We start from the raw sequence: 20,641 nt of genomic DNA, 5'->3' as shown, positions 1-20,641 counted from the left end.
ATTATACTGCAGAATTTCCCTAGACAACGTATGTTTGTGAAATTGAACACCAAGTATTAAATCAATAGAAAAGCTACCAGCTCCAAATGGAGACCAAAGAATCATTGAGTTATCACCCATAGAAGCAGTCGAATGAACTATGTATCAAATAGTGAATTATATTAATTTGCTGCCAATCTTAATTGAATAAAGCAATATGGCATATATTAGCCAATGGAAAAAAAAGAATATAAGTTCACTGGACTTCCAATTTACCCTACCACCCACCTAGAATTGTTGGTCAACTTGAAAACTGCTCTGCTTATGTTTCTTTATGGACTGCTTTTTCTTATCTTTTCTTTTTAAAGTGGCTTTTATTTTCTTTCACTTCTAAATTTTTTAAAGATTTTATTATTTATTTATTTGAGAGAGAGAGTATGAGCAGGGAGAGATGCAGAGGGGGAGCGGGGGAGAACCTGAACTAGACTCAGTGCTGAGCTGAGTGCAGAGCCCAACGTGGGTCTCGATCCGGACCTCAAGATCATGACCTGAGCTGAAACCAGGAATTGGATGTTTAACCCACTGGGCCACCCAGGCGCCTCTCTTTCACTTCCATATTAAGTAGAACTGTGAAAAAGTAATGATTTACTACAATAGATAAAAAAGAGATTGATAGGGACCAATGGGATACATTTTGATCTATAAAAGTCCTTATCAGGAAAGCCTCATTCTTTGAGAACTGATTACATGAATTCCAACATAAAAACTTGAAAAAGTTCTTAACTTGCCATCTAGTGTCCCAGAATCCCATGCACTTTAGCATCTGTCCCAGAGTTTTTAGTTTTCAATGAAATATTACTATTAGTTGTTGTATTAAAGTAAGATGGGATGTATTGTGTAGACAAACAATTTGTACCTCCAGCTTTGGTCATGGTTTGATCTAGTGGTATGAGATACATGTACAGAAAACAGAGTTCTTATTATGACTGCGTAAATCTGAAAGATGACCAGAGATACTTCTCTAAGTTAGAGGAAAGTGAGGTAACTAACATCTTTTCAAGGATAGTGTTCAGGGTGTTAGCTGATAACCGAAGTGCTCTCAGAATTAGGTGGCCAGATACAGTTAACTCTTTCCAGTCTAAGTAGGATTAGGAATTCTTTGTCCTATTGACCCAGCCGCGTACCAACCAGTTTAGTTGTGGCCTCTGTTACACCCTAGGAGATGCACTTAAGTCACTTGGCCACCAGTCAGTGGAGGCTAATGAAAATGGGGAAACTTATGCTTTTGGATTTTAGACAAAATATACATGGGGATCAGAGGTTGAGCTGTCCTGCCCTATGGTAGAGAAAAATCTTGATGCCTTTGCTACAGTGATTTTCTCCAATCTTTCTCAATTTACAAATACTTATTTTTTGGGTTTGGTAACACATTTCTTTATTTTACAGTAAACTCTTATGGCAACAATGAATGTAAACAAAAGTCAATGTCCAGTAAAATGCCTCTGGCATTTTAATTTCTCTAGAAAGTTGATGATAAACATGTACCTTCCACAAAATCTTTGCTGATATTTACCACTTACTATGGGAGCCACAGTGATATCCTTGAACACACGAAGACCAGAAACTGCCTCGGCATCTACTTCAAAAATTAGGAGTTATTTTAAGAACCCACACAACTTCAGCAAGTATGATTACAATTTACTCTGTAAAGTTTGATTTTGCATTTAGATCAAATTTCTTGCTTTTTAATTCCAAGCTTTCTTGTGCACATATGGAATGTGAAGCAATAGCTGTGATACCAGTTCCATTAACAGAAGATTTTCAAGAACACACAAATAATACACATTTTACATGTTATCAGATACTCTAAATAGAATAACAAAAAAATTAATTCTGATAAATGTGATATTGTTTCATCCAATTCATGTAATCAAAAAAAAAAGCTTTAGGAAATTTGTTAGGTGAAAGGTGAAATACCTGACATCTTGAATGTTAATATAAATTCAATTAATGTTCGAAATTAAATGTGATTTTTTGAGGTGAGAGTGTGAATCCAATTTTTGCTGGAGCACATTGTGGAGGAAAAACCAGGTTCTTACTAATTAAGAAAATTTAAGAAATAGAAATGTTCTTGGAATTGGTTGTGATAAACACCTAATTTATAATAGTGCAGAAACTAGCTTCGTTATTATACCAATCCAAAAAGAAGTTGAATCGTCAAAATGTATAACTACTTTTATACAGACATAGGGAAAGTAACTTTTCTGAAATGAAGCAGATGTTGAATACAAAAGACTACTTCAGCTTTGCAGTGTATCTTTCTGACTTAGATTCCTTTCATCAATTTGATTTTAAACATAGATGAGCTTTTGAAGTCTACTTTGTGAATCAACTGCATATACTATGATACTTTTTAAATTTTTTCGTATATCAGCCCTTCAAATTTTGTTTACATTTTGTTTAAAATTTCTTTGAAATCTTTCATCAAAGTATTAAATAAATAGAGCCCCAATTAACTTTGGCTTTCGAAGCTTTTATTGAATCAAAGTTTTATTTAAAATAGAATGGGAACAGGAAAACATTAAAATTTATCCCCATGAAAGCAAGGGAGGAACTGAACAAATTGGGTGATGATAGTTTACACAGTGTTTAAGATTTAATTTCGTAATTGCGCTTTAGAATAGTTCCACTTGTACAAGTCTCTTTTGATTGCGTTCCTATTTTTAATTTGATAAATTTATATTCTATAAAGGAAGGAACGGAAATTAAGAAGCCTTACAATTTCACAGCACCTAAGTTTGGCAACCAATCAAAATACACAAAGAGATATTATTTGAATTTCATCTTGCGAAAATATTTGTCTAAGAAGGGTGCTCAATGAGTCAAAAATACAGTACTTGTGAAAATTCATGAGTTAAAGTGTTCACACCTTCAACTGAGAAAAAACAATTAAGAATTGAGAGCTTTCACTTCACAGAACGTAACTCTGATCTTGCTAGACGGTTCAGCGCGTGTGAACTATTTTCATCTATTAAAATATTAGAATCTTTAGAGAGGAGTCAATTGAAGATGCCAATTTTGTTTCAGCTCTCAACTAGTCATAGTGTTGATGGTATGGTCCCCCCCCAACTCAGAATGGGCTGTCTATTCAGAAGTCCAGAACACTCCAGCTTTTCCACAGGCAATTACTGCGTATTATACTGATGGATGTTACAGTGGGAGGCATTGAACAATCTATGCTGACATTTTTTTATTTTGAAGCATTTTTTATTGCATACAGAAAAGTACACAAATTATAAGTATACAGCTAAGTGAATTTTTACAAAGTGAGTATGTCTGTGTAAGAAGCACACATATCGTAAACAGAACACAACCAACATCCTGGATGCCCCTACACTCCCGTGTCACCTCTCACCTACTTCACTCTCACCCTCAGGGGAACCTATATCAAACTTCTAAAACCAGATATTTTTAATGCACGTCATCATGTGCAGGCTTTTGAACTTTTTATGAAACATGCTTTTGAACATGCTTTTTACATCTGATTTATTAAACATTTTCATGAGATTCATTCACATTTTCTTAAATATTGGTAATTTTTAGTATTCTCATTTCTGTATATTATCCCACTGTAAAAATAAACTATAGATGACTTACCTATATTACTCTTGTTGGATATGTGGGCTGTTTTTGGTTTGGAGCTATCATGTATAAATGTTATGAATATTCTTATACATGTCTTCTAGGAATTTATGCATTTTCCTAATGTAAACTTTCAAAACCTCATTTTATTTTTTATTTTAAATAAATTAAATCTTTTATTAAAACAATTTCTCTTTTTGTTTCCCCGGATGGATGACAGGGCAGTGTAATGCTTTGAGTAGATCAGAAAACATTTTACTCTTTTTACCATAAGCTTCTACCATGAATTTGTTTTTCCAACATCCACATATTCACTCATTTTATTTTCTATTCAGACATGGCATCCAGTAGCAGTCACCTTATAGATGAAAGGCCAGTTGAGGGATGCCCTCAATTTTCAATTAATTCTTAATCAAACTTTAATTGACTGCTTTCATAATCTTACAGAAAAGATCCAATAATCAGTGTAAATTTCAGCTATAGTAAGTTGGATTCTACCTGATTATAGACTTTGTTCTTTTGGAAAAAATGTGAGTTATAGATAAATAAATTAGTCATGTAAATCGGCTGTCCTAAATTTATTGACAATAGTTTTTCTGCAAATGCCAAGAACAATCTGCGTTGGTGGTATAGTGGTGAGCATAGCTGCCTTCCAAATGCCAAGAACAGCTAGGTAGAAAAATTAAATTACGGTTTCAAACCCATTCTAAAGAATCTTCAGAAAAAGTAGTTACTCTTACATAAAATATATACCAATATTGAATGGATATTAAACACTTGGTATGGAATTAATTCATGACTGGGAGATTTTTTTTCTTTCATATGAGAAGCAGGATATTTTATTGAAATGGGATCAGTTGTTTTGATGGTACACTTTAGCATTATCTATTTTAGTACATATTAGCTTTGCAAAATTTGAAATTACTTGATTGAAATCATATGAACTCCTTGGAAAAATCAAGACCTGAGAAAGAAGTCTGTTTTCTCTAGATATTTCTGTGCTTAAGAGTCATGTTAGAATTAGAAATTAGCAAGAAACTACTAGTAATTGAGTAAGTGGAGGGGAAATTCAGCCAATTTAATATTGTTTAACCATCATTTTATATGCCTGAATCACTGTATACTTAGTGACATTATGTTTCTGTTTCCAAATGTTTAGTAAAATAATTTCAACCTCTATATGATTGAATAAATTGCAGTAAATTCAGACCTATTTAACCACTGCAATGTAAATATAAGTTATGAAATAAAATGGTGTTAGATAGAATATTAGTTCCTTGATACTGGAACAAAAAATGATGGAGTCTCTCCAAACATTTTTTAGAAAGAACTGGGAAAAAAAACAAAAAACAAAAAACAAACAACTAACCAGTCAAATCAAATAGATTTAGATCTGACTCAGGATAATAATAAAAACAACAACAGCAGCAACAAAAATCAATAATAATCTGCAATACTTATTGGGGGTGAATCATCTCTGTGCTGGACCTCGTGTTAGCCCTGCTTTTGCAATGACTCATCTTACCCCTGCAAAAACTGAGACGTAGGGAGGTTTGGTACTTGCACAATGTTGCAGAGCTGGTAAATGGGAGACCTGGAGCTGGATTTCAATGTCTATTCTCTCAACCACTCTAATGGTTTTCACTGGAATCAACAGGGATCTTTAATAAGAAATAATAGAGGGATTAGAGATTGTCATAGCATGATTTTTGTCTTTCTTAAGTACTCCTTCATTTCACAAAGAGCTCATCATGCCAGGAGAGGTCCATGAACTGATTGTCCTACATGATAGTGGCAGACAAATTCCTCACGTCTGCTACAAGGTGACAGTGTGTGCAGCATTTCTAAGTGAGCGGTGAACACAGCCTAGTGCTGTTTCACTGTGCATTTTGCTTTCCTGGCCCTACAGTAAATGATCTTTTAAAACTCAGTTGTTTTTTTTCCCCAAGCACCTCTCATTTTTATTCCTAAAGCACATTTTTCACTGCCTTCTCACCACCCACATCAAGGTCAAATCCCTCTCTTTCCCGTTGCTGTGCTTTTGCTCCTGCCTACACCATTTCACTCATTCCTCCTACCCGCATCCCTAATGTCGCCTTTCATTTTAAATAAGTGCATCTTCCACCTACCTGCCTGAAGATCTGAAGATTCCTTTAGCGAATTCTAGCGGCTGGTATATAAGTAGATATATTTTTCTCAGGCAAACTTATTCCAAAAAACAGTAAGTTTGCTTTTCCAGTAAAATATATGCCCAATACTCTATATATACTCTTCTGAATGCAAGTAGTTAAATGAATACACTTCCTTACTTACTGAGTCTTATCAATAAATTATGAAAAATTTTTTGTATGATTTGATATAATCATGATTTGAAAATTTATTTTCTTCTATATTTTTAAAAAAGATGTTATTTATTTATTTGGGAGAGAGCGCCCGTGAGCGAGAGAGCACAAGCAGGGGGAGCAGAAGAGGGAGAGGGAGAAGCAGACTCCCCGCTGAGCAGGGGCCCGAGATCAGGACCAGAGCTGAAGGCAGCCGCTTAACCAACTGAGCCACCCAGGTGCCCCTGAAAGTTTATTATCCTTTATATTAAGAATAATAATTCTGCGATGCCTGGGTGGCTCAGTCAGTTGAGTGTCTGCCTTGGGCTCAGGTCATGATCCCAGGGTCCTGGGATGGAGTCCCATGTGGGGCTCTCTGCTCAGCAGAGACCCTGCTTCTCCCTTGGCATGCTGCTCCCCCCGCTTTTATTCTCTCTTTCTCTCACAAATAAATAAATAAAATCTTTAAAATAAAGAAGAATTCTAGTACTATATTTTTATATTAGTAGGTCTCATGATAGATGGTGATTTTTGCATTACCTTCTTGTTGGCCAGCCATTAAGAAATCTTGACTTTTATTCATTAAACCAGTTTATATTATTTTTGAATTCTAAAAAAAATTTAATACAAATAAAGATTTTCTGTGCCACGGATTTTATAACTTTGGTCAATTCATTCAACAATGTTATTTGGCACCCATTATGTGCCAGGCAATACTGTTCCCACAGGAATACAGTGGTTTGAAAGACATCGAAAATCCCTGTTCTTATGAAGCTTACACTCTCTCTAATAGAGTAGACAGTAAAACAGTTAACAAAAAGACAAAGTAAGACATTTAGTATCTTGGAAATATTAAAGTTTTTTCCGTTAATGATCAGTGGCCCAAGGAGATATATAAAATGAGGGGAGTGGAGTCCAACAGTGGTAGGGCCAGGTTCCAGTACCTTCATGCTTCATTTAATATGTAATAACTGCAATTGTAGATTTTCAAGGACCTAACAAAGCAAGGCTATATGTGATGTTGTCCTCCAGTATTTCAATGTTATCCACCCTGTGTTACTTACTTCAGAGACCGTGTGTGGCCTTTCAGCCCTAGAATGAGAGTGGGGAGAACGGGCTTTCATTTTCATGCACAAAACCTTAGGATGTAAAAAGAATTTCTTATTCACAAAATGAGGAATTTGTACAAGTCAGGGTTTTTAACCAAGGGACCATAGACTCTTAAAGAGTCTTTGGGTAAAATTCTTGGGAACTATGAAATTAAAATGAGAAAAATTACCTTTATTTTCAAAACCTCTAAGTGAAATATTTAGCATTTCCTTCAATAAACTAATAATCATATCAGTACTACTTGAGAACTTTTCACCAACAGAAGTCACAGATCTTTTTGTATTATATTACCGTTGTTATGGATATCCCAAGTTATCATTTATTACCATCACTATGGAGAAATTATAATTACTAGATACAAAGTATGATCATGTCATTAAATGCAATAAAGAAACACAAACATTACTGCATCAAAATTTGCTTTAAACACCATAATAAAATCAGTTTAATATAATTTGTGTTCTTTCTAATCCTATTTTTTTGTGAAATAAAAGAACAGGATGTTATTAGATGATTCGAGGAAATAAAAATATATCAATATAAAATAGAATATATCTATATACATTCTATTTTAAAATACCAGTCAGGAAGGGACTTTGTAGGAAGTGATATTTGAACTGAAAGCTACAGAATGAGGAGCAGTGAATCATATGAAAAGCAAAGGAGGAGACTCCAGGACAAGGGAACAGCATAGACAAAAGTGTCCAACAGGAAAGAACTTACTTGGTGAATTCTATGGAAGGTAGGAAAAGACAATGACTGTGGCAAAGTCTAGAGTTGTGTGTTTGTCTCTAGCCATGCTCAGCTGCATGGGAGCATGAGCAAAATTGGTGGGTAGATGAATTTGAACAGGGTTGCAATTTAACCAAGAATTTGACGCATGAGGAGTGGTGAGGATATATGCTAGGTGTTGATAACAATGACAACCAGGGAAATTAAGCAAAATAAGAACTATGAAAATGTATAAAGGTGGAGAGATAGAAGGTAGTGAGGATGAGGATAGTAGGACTAATGACATATAGGTTCTAGTGAGGTCTGAGGATTATTGGAGCTGGATATTAGAAGGAATGAGTAAGAAGTCTATTTTAGTAGTACCAGCAAGAGATGACAATCATTCTTGCCTTAATCAGTTCAAGCTGGTATAACAAATACCATAGACTGGGTGACTTAAACAATAGAAATTTATTTCTTACAGTTCTGGAGGCTGGAAGTCCAAGATCAAGGTGTCAGCAGCATGGAGTTCTGGTGATAGTCCTCTTCCTGGATTGTAGATGGATGCCTTCTTGCTTTACCTTCATATAACAATGAAAGACATCATGCATGTTTCTTCTCCTTCTACTAATCCCATTCGTGATGGCCCCACCTTCATGACCTAAGTACATTGCAAAGGCCCCCACCTCTAAATACCCTCAAACTGGTGATTAGGGCTTCAACATATGAATGGGGAGGACATGGCAACTATGGAGATGCAAAGAAATATATAATTCAAGGTACTTTAGTGCTGTTATTGATAGGACACTGAAAAGGAAGCTCAGGGCAGTTAGGATTTTTTCTTTTGCCACTTTGTTCCCAATTCTTAGAATTGTGCCAAGCACACAGAAAATGCTTGATAAATGTTAACAAATTAAATGAATGGATCAGGGCGCCTGGGTGGCTCAGTCGTTGGGCGTCTGCCTTCAGCTCAGGTCATGATCCCAGGGTCCTGGGATCGAGCCTCGCATCAGGCTCCCTGCTCAGTGGGAGGCCTGCTTCTCCCTCTCCCACTCCCTCTGCTTGTGTTCCCTCTCCTGCTATCTCTCTCTCTGTCAAATAAATAAATAAAATCTTTTAAAATAAATGAATAAATAAATAAATAAATGGATCATATGCATAAGCAAGATGTAGGATGACTACCGGGTTTCTGAATGGATGAAAATGTTAAATTAAGGAGGAGGGGGTGAAGGAAAGGTTTGTGGTTATTTCTTAAACATGAATATAAAATCATTCATGTTATCATCATCATCTTCTTATCAATAACAGTCTTTTCTGAGTACCTGTTCTAGCAGAAATACCATTATAGGCACTATAAGAAAAAATATATGAGATATATGATTCCTTTTTTTCTAGGGATAAGAGCATGTGGGGGATTTATTGAAATTTAGGCAGGTATGGTAGAAAAGGGCAACAGATTTCTCCCCAGAAAAACCCAAACATTTAAAGAAAATGCAGAAATGCTTCCAATGTCTCCACTGAAAACTGCTTTGAAATTTGAATCCCATTCCCAGCTAAACTACCAATCAAGTGTGAACAAAAAAATAACAGTTTTAGAATGTGAAGACTAAAAAAGTCTTCACATTCTAAAAGGTATTATTTGAAGGTATACTTTAGCAAAGCCAAAAATAATTCAAGTAATCAATTAATTATGAAAAGTCCTTGAGTGCACTTAAAGAAAATCTCTCTGGATTATAGACTTACTAAAGTCTAAGAAGTCTGCCCGATATTGTCTTTTAACAAATATATTATTTTTTAAAAAGATTTTATTTACTTATTTGGCAGAGAGAGAGACAGCAAGAGAGGGAACACAAGCAGGGGGAGTGGGAGAGGGAGAAGCAGGCTCCCTGGGGAGCAGGGAGCCCGATGTGGGACTCGATCCCAGGACCCTGGGATCATGACCTGAGCTGATGGCAGACGCTTAACCAACTGAACCACCCAAGCGCCCCTAACAAATATATTATTAAGCCATAGGTCAACTTACTGATTTGTTGAAGATAATTACTTCTTACTCTATACACAATTGAGAAACAGAAGAAAAGCAAAGGAATTAGAAATACCAGGAAAAAGAGACAGTGGAGCTAGAAAGTCATAACCCAAATAATAAGTAAACAAAATGTAACATTACTTTGAGCAAATTAATTAAATAAGGAAAAGATAATGCATTTGGTTTTGATAAAGTTTTCCATTTAAGTGATACAAATATACTAATGTAGATTTCTTTTCCTCTTCAAATCCATTCCCACTAGTTAGGCAGTCATGCAGGATTTCAATATTTTATATACTTGATATTGAAAAATCCATTTATTTTAATATTAAATAATCAAGTGTCCTTAAGCGTAGAAGACTTACCCCACTAAATTGGAGGTTCTGTCTTATTCACTTCTGTATGAATATCACCAAGAGCGATGCCTGCCCTGGCACACAAGAGCTGTTAGTAAATATATTTTGTTACAATCATGGGACAGAACATACCTGTCATTCACTTTGATAGAAGTTCAAGGCAAGGGGGTGAAGGGAAATATAAAGAAATAATTTGTTGCAAGTATTCCTTGGTAAAATAATAACAACCATAACAAATACATCTAAAAGAAAATGAAGGAACAGGACACATTCCCTGTCCTCGTGGAATTCACAGCCCAATTAGAGACCATATATGAATATTTGAAAAATAAAATATGGCAGTTTCTATGATGTTGTCATTAACAAAATATAATAGCAAAAAAAAAAAGTCAGTTTACTTGAGAGAGGCTGAGGGGGCTGAGAAAGGAAGACACATGTGATAAACCTTAAAAATGAATAAGAATTCTCAAGGGGGCAGGGGATGGAATGTGGCAATGAAAACAGCACGTCAAGAGGAACATCACAGGAGAACAGCAGTCTTGATGTAGGCTAGGGCCAGACACAGGATAGGAGAGGTAAATGAAGACTAAGTAAGCAAATAGAAGGAGTTTAAACCTTACGCTTTGTCCCTTTACACAGATACAGTTAAAACAAAACAAAACAAAACCTGTCAACTGCATCATTAAAAGAAATGTTCTCTTGGAAGAAAGGCAACTTGGCAAATGAAGTGAAAGCTCATTTGGAATAAGAGTAAGAATGTAAGAAAGATATGTAGACAGGCAATTATGAAAAGAGGGATCACCTTCCTCAAAATGGTGACTCTAGATGATTCTTCATATGAGAGTTTTACTATAAAGAGCAGCTTTTCTCCTTCCAGCAAAACACAAACTAAACACCAACACATGTATAAAAAATACAAATTATTTAAGAAGGTTGCTTATGGGCCCCAATGGTTCTTGAAACTCAATTTTATTTCCTGTGTTTTTCTTAAACTTCTTTTTAATAAGGGGTTAGAGTGCATCCAGGCCTAGTATCTGTTCCCTGCTAACTGCCCTTGTATCACAAGTATAGAAGCTATCACTGAAGCAAAAGAAAGAAAGAAGGAAGGAAGGAAGGAAGGAAGGAAGGGAAGAAATAAAGAACAAAAGACCCAACAAAAGAAGAAAAAAAAATCAAGTTGATTAATGTACCAGGAATTTATGCACATTGCTATACTTAAGCATTTATTGGCAGAAAAGCAAATACGCATTTTGCTTGCTTTCATTTTCCCAAAGCACAACTTAATTAATGCTGTCATATAGCTTTTGGTAACAGATTCATACTGTAACTGTCCTCCCACGCCACAAGATCAATGGAACCCTAGAAGCTACAACAGAAAGAAATTAGAACGTGCATGAAATTTGTGAAGCTCATAAAGAAAACACATTTTCCCTTCATGTATTTTTAAAGAGATTCTGGCTTCATTATATCTTGTAAATGGTTTCTCTGTTCAGTACAGCAGATAGAATTGAACTTTGGTGGTATTCCATTTTTCAGAAGAAGAGAATGCCATTCAGTTTTAATAAAGATTTTAGTGGTGATATTATTATGTTTAGGTGCCCAGGTAGTCTGTAGGGGCTTTGTAATATCTGAGAAAGAACCTGGCATATACTAATCATTAATTGTCTTATTTTCTTCTTTCCTTACTCCTTAGCATTCAAGAAACAACGTCTTATTTCCAGCCTTGAAAGATTAACTTTTTGATCATTGTAGCTCATGCTTTGTTTTCAGTAACATATTGAATTATGTAACAGAAAAAAATAAAAATAATAATTTAGAACAGTATTTATGATTATGTATTCATTTAAATTCATTTAGATCATATAATTTTTAGATGAAAATACTAGTCTTGGAGTCATAACACATAAGTAATTAATTTAACCCCAGGACCAAGCTCCCAGTATTGATAGAACTGAATTGTATTTAGAAGAAATACATTCTTCTATAAGGAAACATAGGCAGTAATTTCTTTTATATCAGCCACAGAAACATTTTTCTAGATATGTCTCCTCAGGCAAGGGAAACAAAAGCAAAAATAAACTATTAGGACTACACTAAAATGAGAAGCTTTTGCACTGCAAAGGAAACCATCAACAAAATGACAATGCAACCTACTGAATGGGAGAAGATATTTGTAAATGATATATCCAATAAGGGGTTAGTCTCAAAAATATACAAAGAATTTACACAACTCAACACCAAGAACCCCCAAATAATCTAGTTTAAAAATTGGCAGAGGACCTGAACAGACAATTTCCTAAAGATGATATACAAATGGCCAACAAATGAAAAGATGTTCAACATCACTAATCACTAAAGGGAAGTGCAAATCAAAACCACAACGAGATATCACCTTCTACCTGTCAGAATGGCTAGAATAGAAAGACAAGAAGTAACAGGTGTTAGCAAGGTAGTGGAGAAAAAGGAATGCTCTTGCACTGTTGATGGGCATGCAAATTGGTGCAGGCACTGTGGAAAACAATATGGAAATTCCTAAAAAAATTAAAAATAAAATTACCATATGACCCAGTAATTCCACTACTGGATATTTACCGAAAGAAAATGAGAGCACTAATTTGAAAAGATATAAGCACCCTATGTTTATTGCAACATTATTTACAATGGTCAAGATATGAAAGCAACCCAAGTGACCATCAATGGATGGATAAAGAAGATATGGTATATATAAAAAATGGAATACACCCAGCCATAAAAAAGAGTGAGTGAGATCTTGCCATTTGCAACAATATGGATGGACTTAGAGGGCATTACGCTAAATGAAATGAGTCAGAAAGACAAATATCACATGATTTCACTCATGCGGAATTTAAGGAACAAAACAATCAAACAAGGAAAAAGAGAGATAAATGAAAAAGCAGACTCTTAAATACAGAGAACAAACTGGTGGTTGCCAGAGGGAAGTTGAATTGGGGGATGGGTGAAATAGATACAGGGGATTAAGAGGTACAAACTTCTAGTTAACAAAATAAATCACAGAGATGAAAAGTACCGAATAGGGAATATAGTCAATAACGTGGTAATAACTTTGGTGACAGATGGTGACTGCACTTGTGGTGAGCACTAAATACTGTTTAGAATTGTTGAATCATTATGGTTTCACTTGAAACTAATATGAACTGTATGTTCATTATGCTTAAATTAAAAAATACTGTTTCATGCAAATTTAAAAAAATGAATCGCTCTCATTCCATATGTAGCTATTTATTGCACAACATATTCCTTCTGATTTTCTACTTTAGGTATTTATTATTTGCTTTTCCTAGATTAAGTCATTTCAAAATAAAATAATTAGTTGAAAACTGAATAATTAATTGCAAAAATCTATTTGTTCAATGTTGATCTTAATATTTTATAATATTGGCAGCAAGTACTATTTAAAAACAAATTTAACTTACGGTTTATCTTTTTGGAATCTTTGAAAAAATATTGGGCCCAGGGACGCCTGGATAGCTCAGTCTGTTTCTCGATGGACTCTTGGTTTTCTGCTCAGGTCATGATCTCAGGGTCATGGGATGGAGCCCAGGCTCTGGATTCAGCAGGGACCCTGCTTGAGATTCTCTCTCTCCCTCTCCCTTTGCCCCTCCCCCCTGTGCTCTCTCTCTCCTTCTCTTCTCTAAGATAAATAAATCTTTAAAAAAATGTTGGGCTCAATATTCTTAGACTTACTGAAAAAGTTTTTGATTTAAAAAAATGCTTGAAACAGTATATAATTTTTCATACCTAAAATTGTTGATATTTCAACAACTCTTCTGAAAAGATATGATATGCTCTTATATCCGTTGTTGTAAGATTTCTTGGATTGGTTGGATAATCTAGCATTACATAAATGTTCCTCCAAACATAGTTTAATATTTTGGAGTCACAAGAACAATTGCATTATATGTTCATTTTTTTTTTTTTTTTACTGTTGTGATCACAGCTAGATTTGTAAACCCTGGTTTCCTTATTCAATGAGTAATTTTAGCGAGCTGTAGGATTTTCAATAATAGATTTTATGACTTTGTATCTACATATTCTGTACAGACTATTAAATTAGTTTTAATTCATGATGGCAATATGATTTAGAAAGGAAAAGAGGTTCATTAACTTTTTTACTACCAATTTAAGATTTAGTTTCTTTATTTCCCTTCTATTCTAAGTAATGATGCACAACTTCAAGATAGTGTGCTAAAGTGATCTTGGTTATTTTGGAACAACATTTTAAGAATTTAATATCATCAATGCATTTATAATATTTCTAGGCTCTCTGCAACATGGATGAAAATATTGACTTTTTTTTCTGCAGGGAGTTATAAAAGAGTCATTATTAAAAATGATCAGAAAATTATGTGATCTTGATTAATTCTAGTTACTATTAATTTAATATATGAAAATATTTTGTCAGAGCAATGGAATTCAACTTTTTATAGTTGAGTGTGAATAGGAAAAATGATATCAATAATATAATGAAAAATTATATTGGGTTAAGGCATTATACAATTGCATTACTGTATTACTTCATTATTGCATGCAATTAAAAATTGATACTCAAATATCCCAATGGCTAAATTCCTCTCTTTTCTGAAACTGTGTGAATGCAATTGATAAAATCCTGATTCTTCTGAGCACAATAAAACACAGGAAGAAAACATTTTTTCAGCTAAGTCTTTTTTCCACAATCATGATACATATATACATATATATGTGTATATATACACACACACATATGAGATACACATATAAATACGTAGACAGAAAGCACAGCTCTTAATGATCTGGAATTATTTAATAGATATATTTAAGAAATATAATACTATATAATATAATAATATCAAAATTTAATCAAAATTTAATGACTATAAGTGCCCATTTAGTTTTTCCTATGTTGTTCACCAAATCTCTTCATATGATATGCTAACACTTCACTCAAAGACTGTCAGGGATAGTCAAAAAGAACTAGTTGCCTAGCTGAGGAGTAGAGATTGAATTACTTTGGGCAGGATTAGTAGGCTACCCAAAATCTTAGCAAGAGGTCAAAATTTTAGCAGAAAAACTCTTTACCTCTTTAATGTAATTTTCGGCGGAGTGCAATTATAGTATTGTTAGCATAGTCCCTTTTCACTGTATATGAGGCCTCTACTATCATTTTCTGTCAATTTGTGTTTTCTTAAAAGTGCTTCCAAGCACATGCGTGTGTGTGTGTGTGTGCGTGCCTATACATACCTATACATGTCAAGGATTTAGGTTAGGGATTAGCTATTCCGAAGTATTTCATATATACCAAAGAATGTTGCCATAACCTAGGCTTTTGCTGTCATATGGTTAACATGGAAGTTGCATAAAATAGAGGGTAGTTTGTAATAACACATAAAATGACATTTAATGGATGTCTGAATCTCAATTCGTGCCCAATCTCAGCTGGAAATTCAGAGAGAAGTCTTTCTTAGGAAACCTTGAAATAAATAAAGAAAAGGCTGGAGATGGTACGACCATAAATTGGGATGAGTTGAACTTGATGATCTATATTTCTTTTACTAATGGGGGCAGCATGTACTAATGGCACTTTGTAAGTAAACACATACTGTATTCCAGGCACTTTAATCAACTCTTCACATGCATTACCTCTTTTAATCCTCACAGCAACCTCACAAGGTAATTATTACGATTATACCCATTTTACACTTCAGAATATTGAGGCAGAGCAGGGAAGTACCAATCATTTATAATGCCTGGAAGTGCCATTCGCATTAAGAATAAATAGTCAATAGAATGTGAATTTTACCTGTTGGTATTGCATAAAGTGCACCCTACAAAGATGACGGATGGTAAGATAAAGGAACTGGAGCTGCATCTGTGTAACTGAAGTGTTGAGTCTGTGTTCTTAAATATTTCACCCACCCATCCCAGGAAATAATACTACTCTAGGAATCCAATTTTATTTTTTTCACTTAATTGTTTTTATTCAAAATTTTATTGATCATATGAAACCTATCAATGTCGATATAAATCTACTAGTGTTAGTTAAAAACACTACAGTTTTTTCTTTCCTAGTACAACCACTGTGATTATTGCTAAAGGATCTCAGGGTCTGTCCATTCAAACACCAGCCCACTAGATTTGTTCTAGTAAATTATAGCTCTTCCTCCATAATATTTGGGCATCAATTTCATGAAAAAAATTAAATATTGGAAAAAATTACTGATGATATTTCCCAGATTTTAGAAAGCTTCTTACAAAACACTGTACAGATCCATAATTCATAGCTCATTGTACATGATTTTCATAACCAGTCTTATAATTTTGTGCAATAGACCTTGACCAGGAAGAGCAATATCTTTTAAAAATACTATTTCTTGGGGTGCCTGGGTGGCTTAGTCGGTTAAGTGTCCAACTCTTGATTTCTGCTTAGGTCATGACCTCATGGTCATGAGATGGAGCCCTGCTTTAGGCTCCATGCTTATTTCCCTCTGCCCCTTCCCCACCCCACCCCACCCCCACCCCTCACACATGTGCACTCTCTCTCTCAAATAAATAAATCTTTAAAAAAAATATGTTTCTCATGGAAAAGAAATTTAAGTGTAATTATTTTTACTTATGCTTTCTTTTTAAGGAACTCACCTGCTAAGTTTTTGGGAGCTGATAAGGTACATGATATCATAAGGACAAAATAAACAGAACTCTTTATGAAAAAAAGATTCTAAATAGTATTCTAGAAAGCTGTTCTTGGAGGTCTCTGTTAACCATTTTTTTTCTGTGCTTGTTAATGTATTAAAAAAAATTTTTTTTTGAGAGGGACCATTGACTATGGGGATAATTTCACCTCACTTTTCCATGTATTCAGCCACAAATTCTCACTAGACACTTCAAATTCCACAATAAAATCTTAATCATAACCTCAGATCTGGTTCATTAAGACATAAATATACACTTACCTGCAAAACAAAGAATTGTTATGGTCTACATGCTTTCCAGAGAACATGTCACTATCTTGTTGAAACTCAACTTCTTTCAATCATTTGAGAAAAAAAATATTATAGGAAGATAACCTAAAAGACAAGTTCTTTTCAAAAACTGTGAAACATCATAATGTCATTGTAATATTCTTGTTGGGAATGGCTTCATTTGAAAAATACATTAATAGTTTACAATATCATTAAAGTTCACTCTGATGTTCATAAGATTTTAATGAATAAACATTAGCATGAGTTGGTTGATTCAGATGTGTCACTCAGCTGGCCTAGAAGAGCATGACTTATTTATGAGACTGAAAATCTCCATCATGATAGAGTATTATTTATCTAGCACTGAAATCTGAAAAGAGAAAAATATTATCGATAAAGACTTGAATTTAAAAAGAAAAGATCATAAGTACTAGAAGAATTACAAAGAGGACCAATAAAAATTTAGGAAAGCGGTTTTATTATTTGAAGCTGACATAAATAATATACCTAATTAATTTAGCAACTCTTGATAATTGTTACAAATATCCATTCATATCAACAGCAACACAAATGTATATGGGACAGATACTTCCAATTGCTCAATATTTACTGAATAGTAGATATTTGGTAATGGATTGAATTTTGCTTGAGATGTCAATGTCTTGCTTAAAAAAAAACAAAATTACTTAACCCCTTTAAAATAGGGGTAGTTATATGATATATCCCTGGATTAATAGCATAAGTTGATTTATTCTAAAAAAGCACCCCCTCTTCCTACTTACTGCCCCTTCCTCCTATATGCCTGTGGTTAAGCACCATGGTTAGAGTTGGAACAACCATTTTGTGCTCTTAAGGATGAAAGTTAGAAGACATAGGTAACAGAGCAGCTCAAAACAGTCCTAACTGACATAGTACACAAAGGAAAACCAGAAAAGAGTAGAATCCTGAGCAAATTATATGAACTTGGGGGGTAATATCAGTGGATTTTGTCTTGCTGGACTGCGTAATACTGTGGAAAGGCTGATTCGGGGCCTTCGGTTCTTCCATATACAAGTAGAACAGCACTTGACAAGATAGTGTACTTCTCCAGGACTTTTATTATGTCTAAAATCAAGAAGTTAACCTCAATAATTTGTTTTCAACTGAGGAGATGGAAGGTCAAAATTTCGAGATTGTACTTTTATATTGCATATGTATTATTATGTTTTTTTTACTACAAAGATAAATTATGGACACTAAAGCTTGACAGCCTCTATACCAGTTTGAATAGGAAAACATATTCAGTTGCATAGTGATTTTCAATAAAAAAACCCACAAATATCCTATGGAAAAGTTATCATATTCTTTGAGGGGGCATCACATTTGTAAATTTATCAAAAGAAGATGTGGCTTATAGTAGTACATTGAACCATCATTCTAACTGATTTTTAAGAGGCTTTTAAAGTTCTATCATTTTGTGATTAATGATCAATATCACAATGCAGTTGGTAATGGAGCTGGAAAATCCTCAATTTCAAGCCCAAAGTTATTTCTTTTGTCTAGTGTATTTATGTATTTATTTATAATAAACATAAATATAGGCCTTTATTTATAATTGGATTCAGAAAATACTGTGAATATGTGAAAATTTGGAAATCATTCCCTGCAAATTTAAATAAGGATTTTCTCTGATTCTCATTGCCTCTTCAATTTTACAGACCTGGAATGGTATATTTTTGTTTAAGAACTCAGAAGTAAACTAATATAAAAGTTGGGACCCTGGATTCTTTATTGCTATGACCTTGCATTTCTACATGAAAGTGCTTCTTTATGTGTTTTTCAATATACTCTCAAAATTTTATAGCCCAATCTAATAACTGTCACAGAAGTCTTAGAGGAAATAGGGACATATATAACCAGCAATCTGCAATAGTGGCTTTGATTTCAGATGAGCTTCAAAAGCCCTTTAGTTCACATGTAAACATTCTGTAGTGCATGATGTAACTTCTCTCAACTTCACAGTAAATAACCATGAAAACATACAAAAAGACTAAAATGCCAAAAACAGAAAAAAACAGAGTAAGCTAAATGTAAGCAAAAACTATTTGGTAAAGTCCAGAGGTCAATTCCTACTTAATGCATTGTCCACGGTGATGTGTTGAAAAATACAACCTTGGAATACTCATCACTCCTCAATCCTCTGAATTAGAACACTGCAGGGAACCATCTTTCTCCTTACCTCCCACCCCCTCCCTGAATTAAAAAAAAGAAAAAAAGAAAGAAAGAAGAAGAAAGAAAGAAAGAAAGAAAGAAAGAAAGAAAGAAAGAAAGAAAGAAAGAAAGAAAGAAAGAAAGAAAGAAAGGAAGGAAGGAAGGAAGGAAGGAAGGAAGGAAGGAAGGAAGGAAGGAAGAAAGAAAGGAAGGAAGGAAGGAAGATTGAAAAGCATCCTAACCTCAGCACTATCTTGTTGCCCCCCTCCCTAACTCTATGACATACAAAATTGTCACTCATATTTCCAAATGCCCAGGGACTATTTTTGGAGATAGATTCTATCTCTCCCTTCCACTCCCATTAGCTTTTTTCTGCCTCCATCCCTTCAATGATACAACACCCAGTAGGTGACATGGCAGGAAGTGGGATATGATGTATAGAAACACAGTGAAATGTGTGTTGCTAAATTGCTGAAGAAAAAAACATTGTTGTCAGGAAGGATAGGAAGAGCACCAGAAGTGCTGTGTGCTTTGGGGTAGAGTGTTTCCTATCTTTATTCTTGTAGTATAAGCCCTGACAGTTGGTTTTTCTTTTTTGTAATCCAAGTGCCTGACTTAAGCTTTATTGCTGAGGCATCCACTTAAATAAATGCATTGCCAGTCACACAACTATATGCATAAAGAACCACCTGCACCTGCCTCCCAGGCTCCTTTGTTTTAGAGATCTTGGTTGATTTTGATAACTGACCATTTGGCCTTTCCCCCCCGCCCCACCCTTTTTTTTTTCTCTTCTGTGCTTTAAATTCCCTCTCTTATGTTTAAAAGTCACCAATAAAGATTGACCCTGCAAAACCCTAGGCCCCCACCCTTGACCCCAATAAAAGCAGAACTACAGGCTTACACACTCTTTCTTTCTATTTGAGACTTCAGTATGTGGCCCCAGGTGTGCTGTGTAATTTCCAGGACTTATAAGTAATAAACCATGTCTCTTTTAAAGTTTCCTGGCAGTAATTGTTAAGGGCATCTTGCAACCATCGTAAGAACCACAAGGGCCAGCCCAGCCACAAAACTCGTTATTGAGATGCTGAGACTAGCACAAAACAATTCAATAGTAAAGGACACAGAATTTCCCAGGTCAGAGAACCTGCATGAGGTTGAACCTCAGTCCAGCAGCCCTACTTCAATAAATCTCTACTGGATACCACAAAGTGAATTAGGATCCTTGTGCATCAACCTGGCTTCTTGGTCTAGGTCTGAGGATGTGTATAGTAACCTAGAGCGAAACAAATACACAGTGAAGGGGATGCAAGTCTCAGATCCATCAGG

General features: G+C 34.6%; 1 long non-coding RNA gene across 3 annotated transcripts in view; it reads right to left on the bottom strand.

Moving 5' to 3' along the window:
• The window catches only part of LOC115936771 (uncharacterized), a 179,066-nt gene that overhangs the window by 143,468 nt on the left and 14,957 nt on the right, over positions 1-20,641 (bottom strand). For 2 of the 3 annotated variants that reach the window (XR_014145828.1, XR_014145829.1), the window contains exons 2-3: positions 10,155-10,233; positions 8,246-8,344 (exon numbers count right to left, since the gene is read on the bottom strand). This is a non-coding gene — a long non-coding RNA (uncharacterized LOC115936771). The remainder of the gene's footprint in view (positions 1-8,245; positions 8,345-10,154; positions 10,234-20,641) is intronic. The other variant, XR_014145830.1, reaches the window with a different exon arrangement.

Source organism: Leptonychotes weddellii, chromosome 5, assembly GCF_054177405.1.
Source record: "Leptonychotes weddellii isolate Sample4059 chromosome 5, ASM5417740v2, whole genome shotgun sequence".
Classification (NCBI taxonomy): domain Eukaryota; kingdom Metazoa; phylum Chordata; class Mammalia; order Carnivora; family Phocidae; genus Leptonychotes; species Leptonychotes weddellii.
Note: the sequence above shows the minus strand (reverse complement) of the source record. Positions and strands in the feature narration are given on the sequence as shown.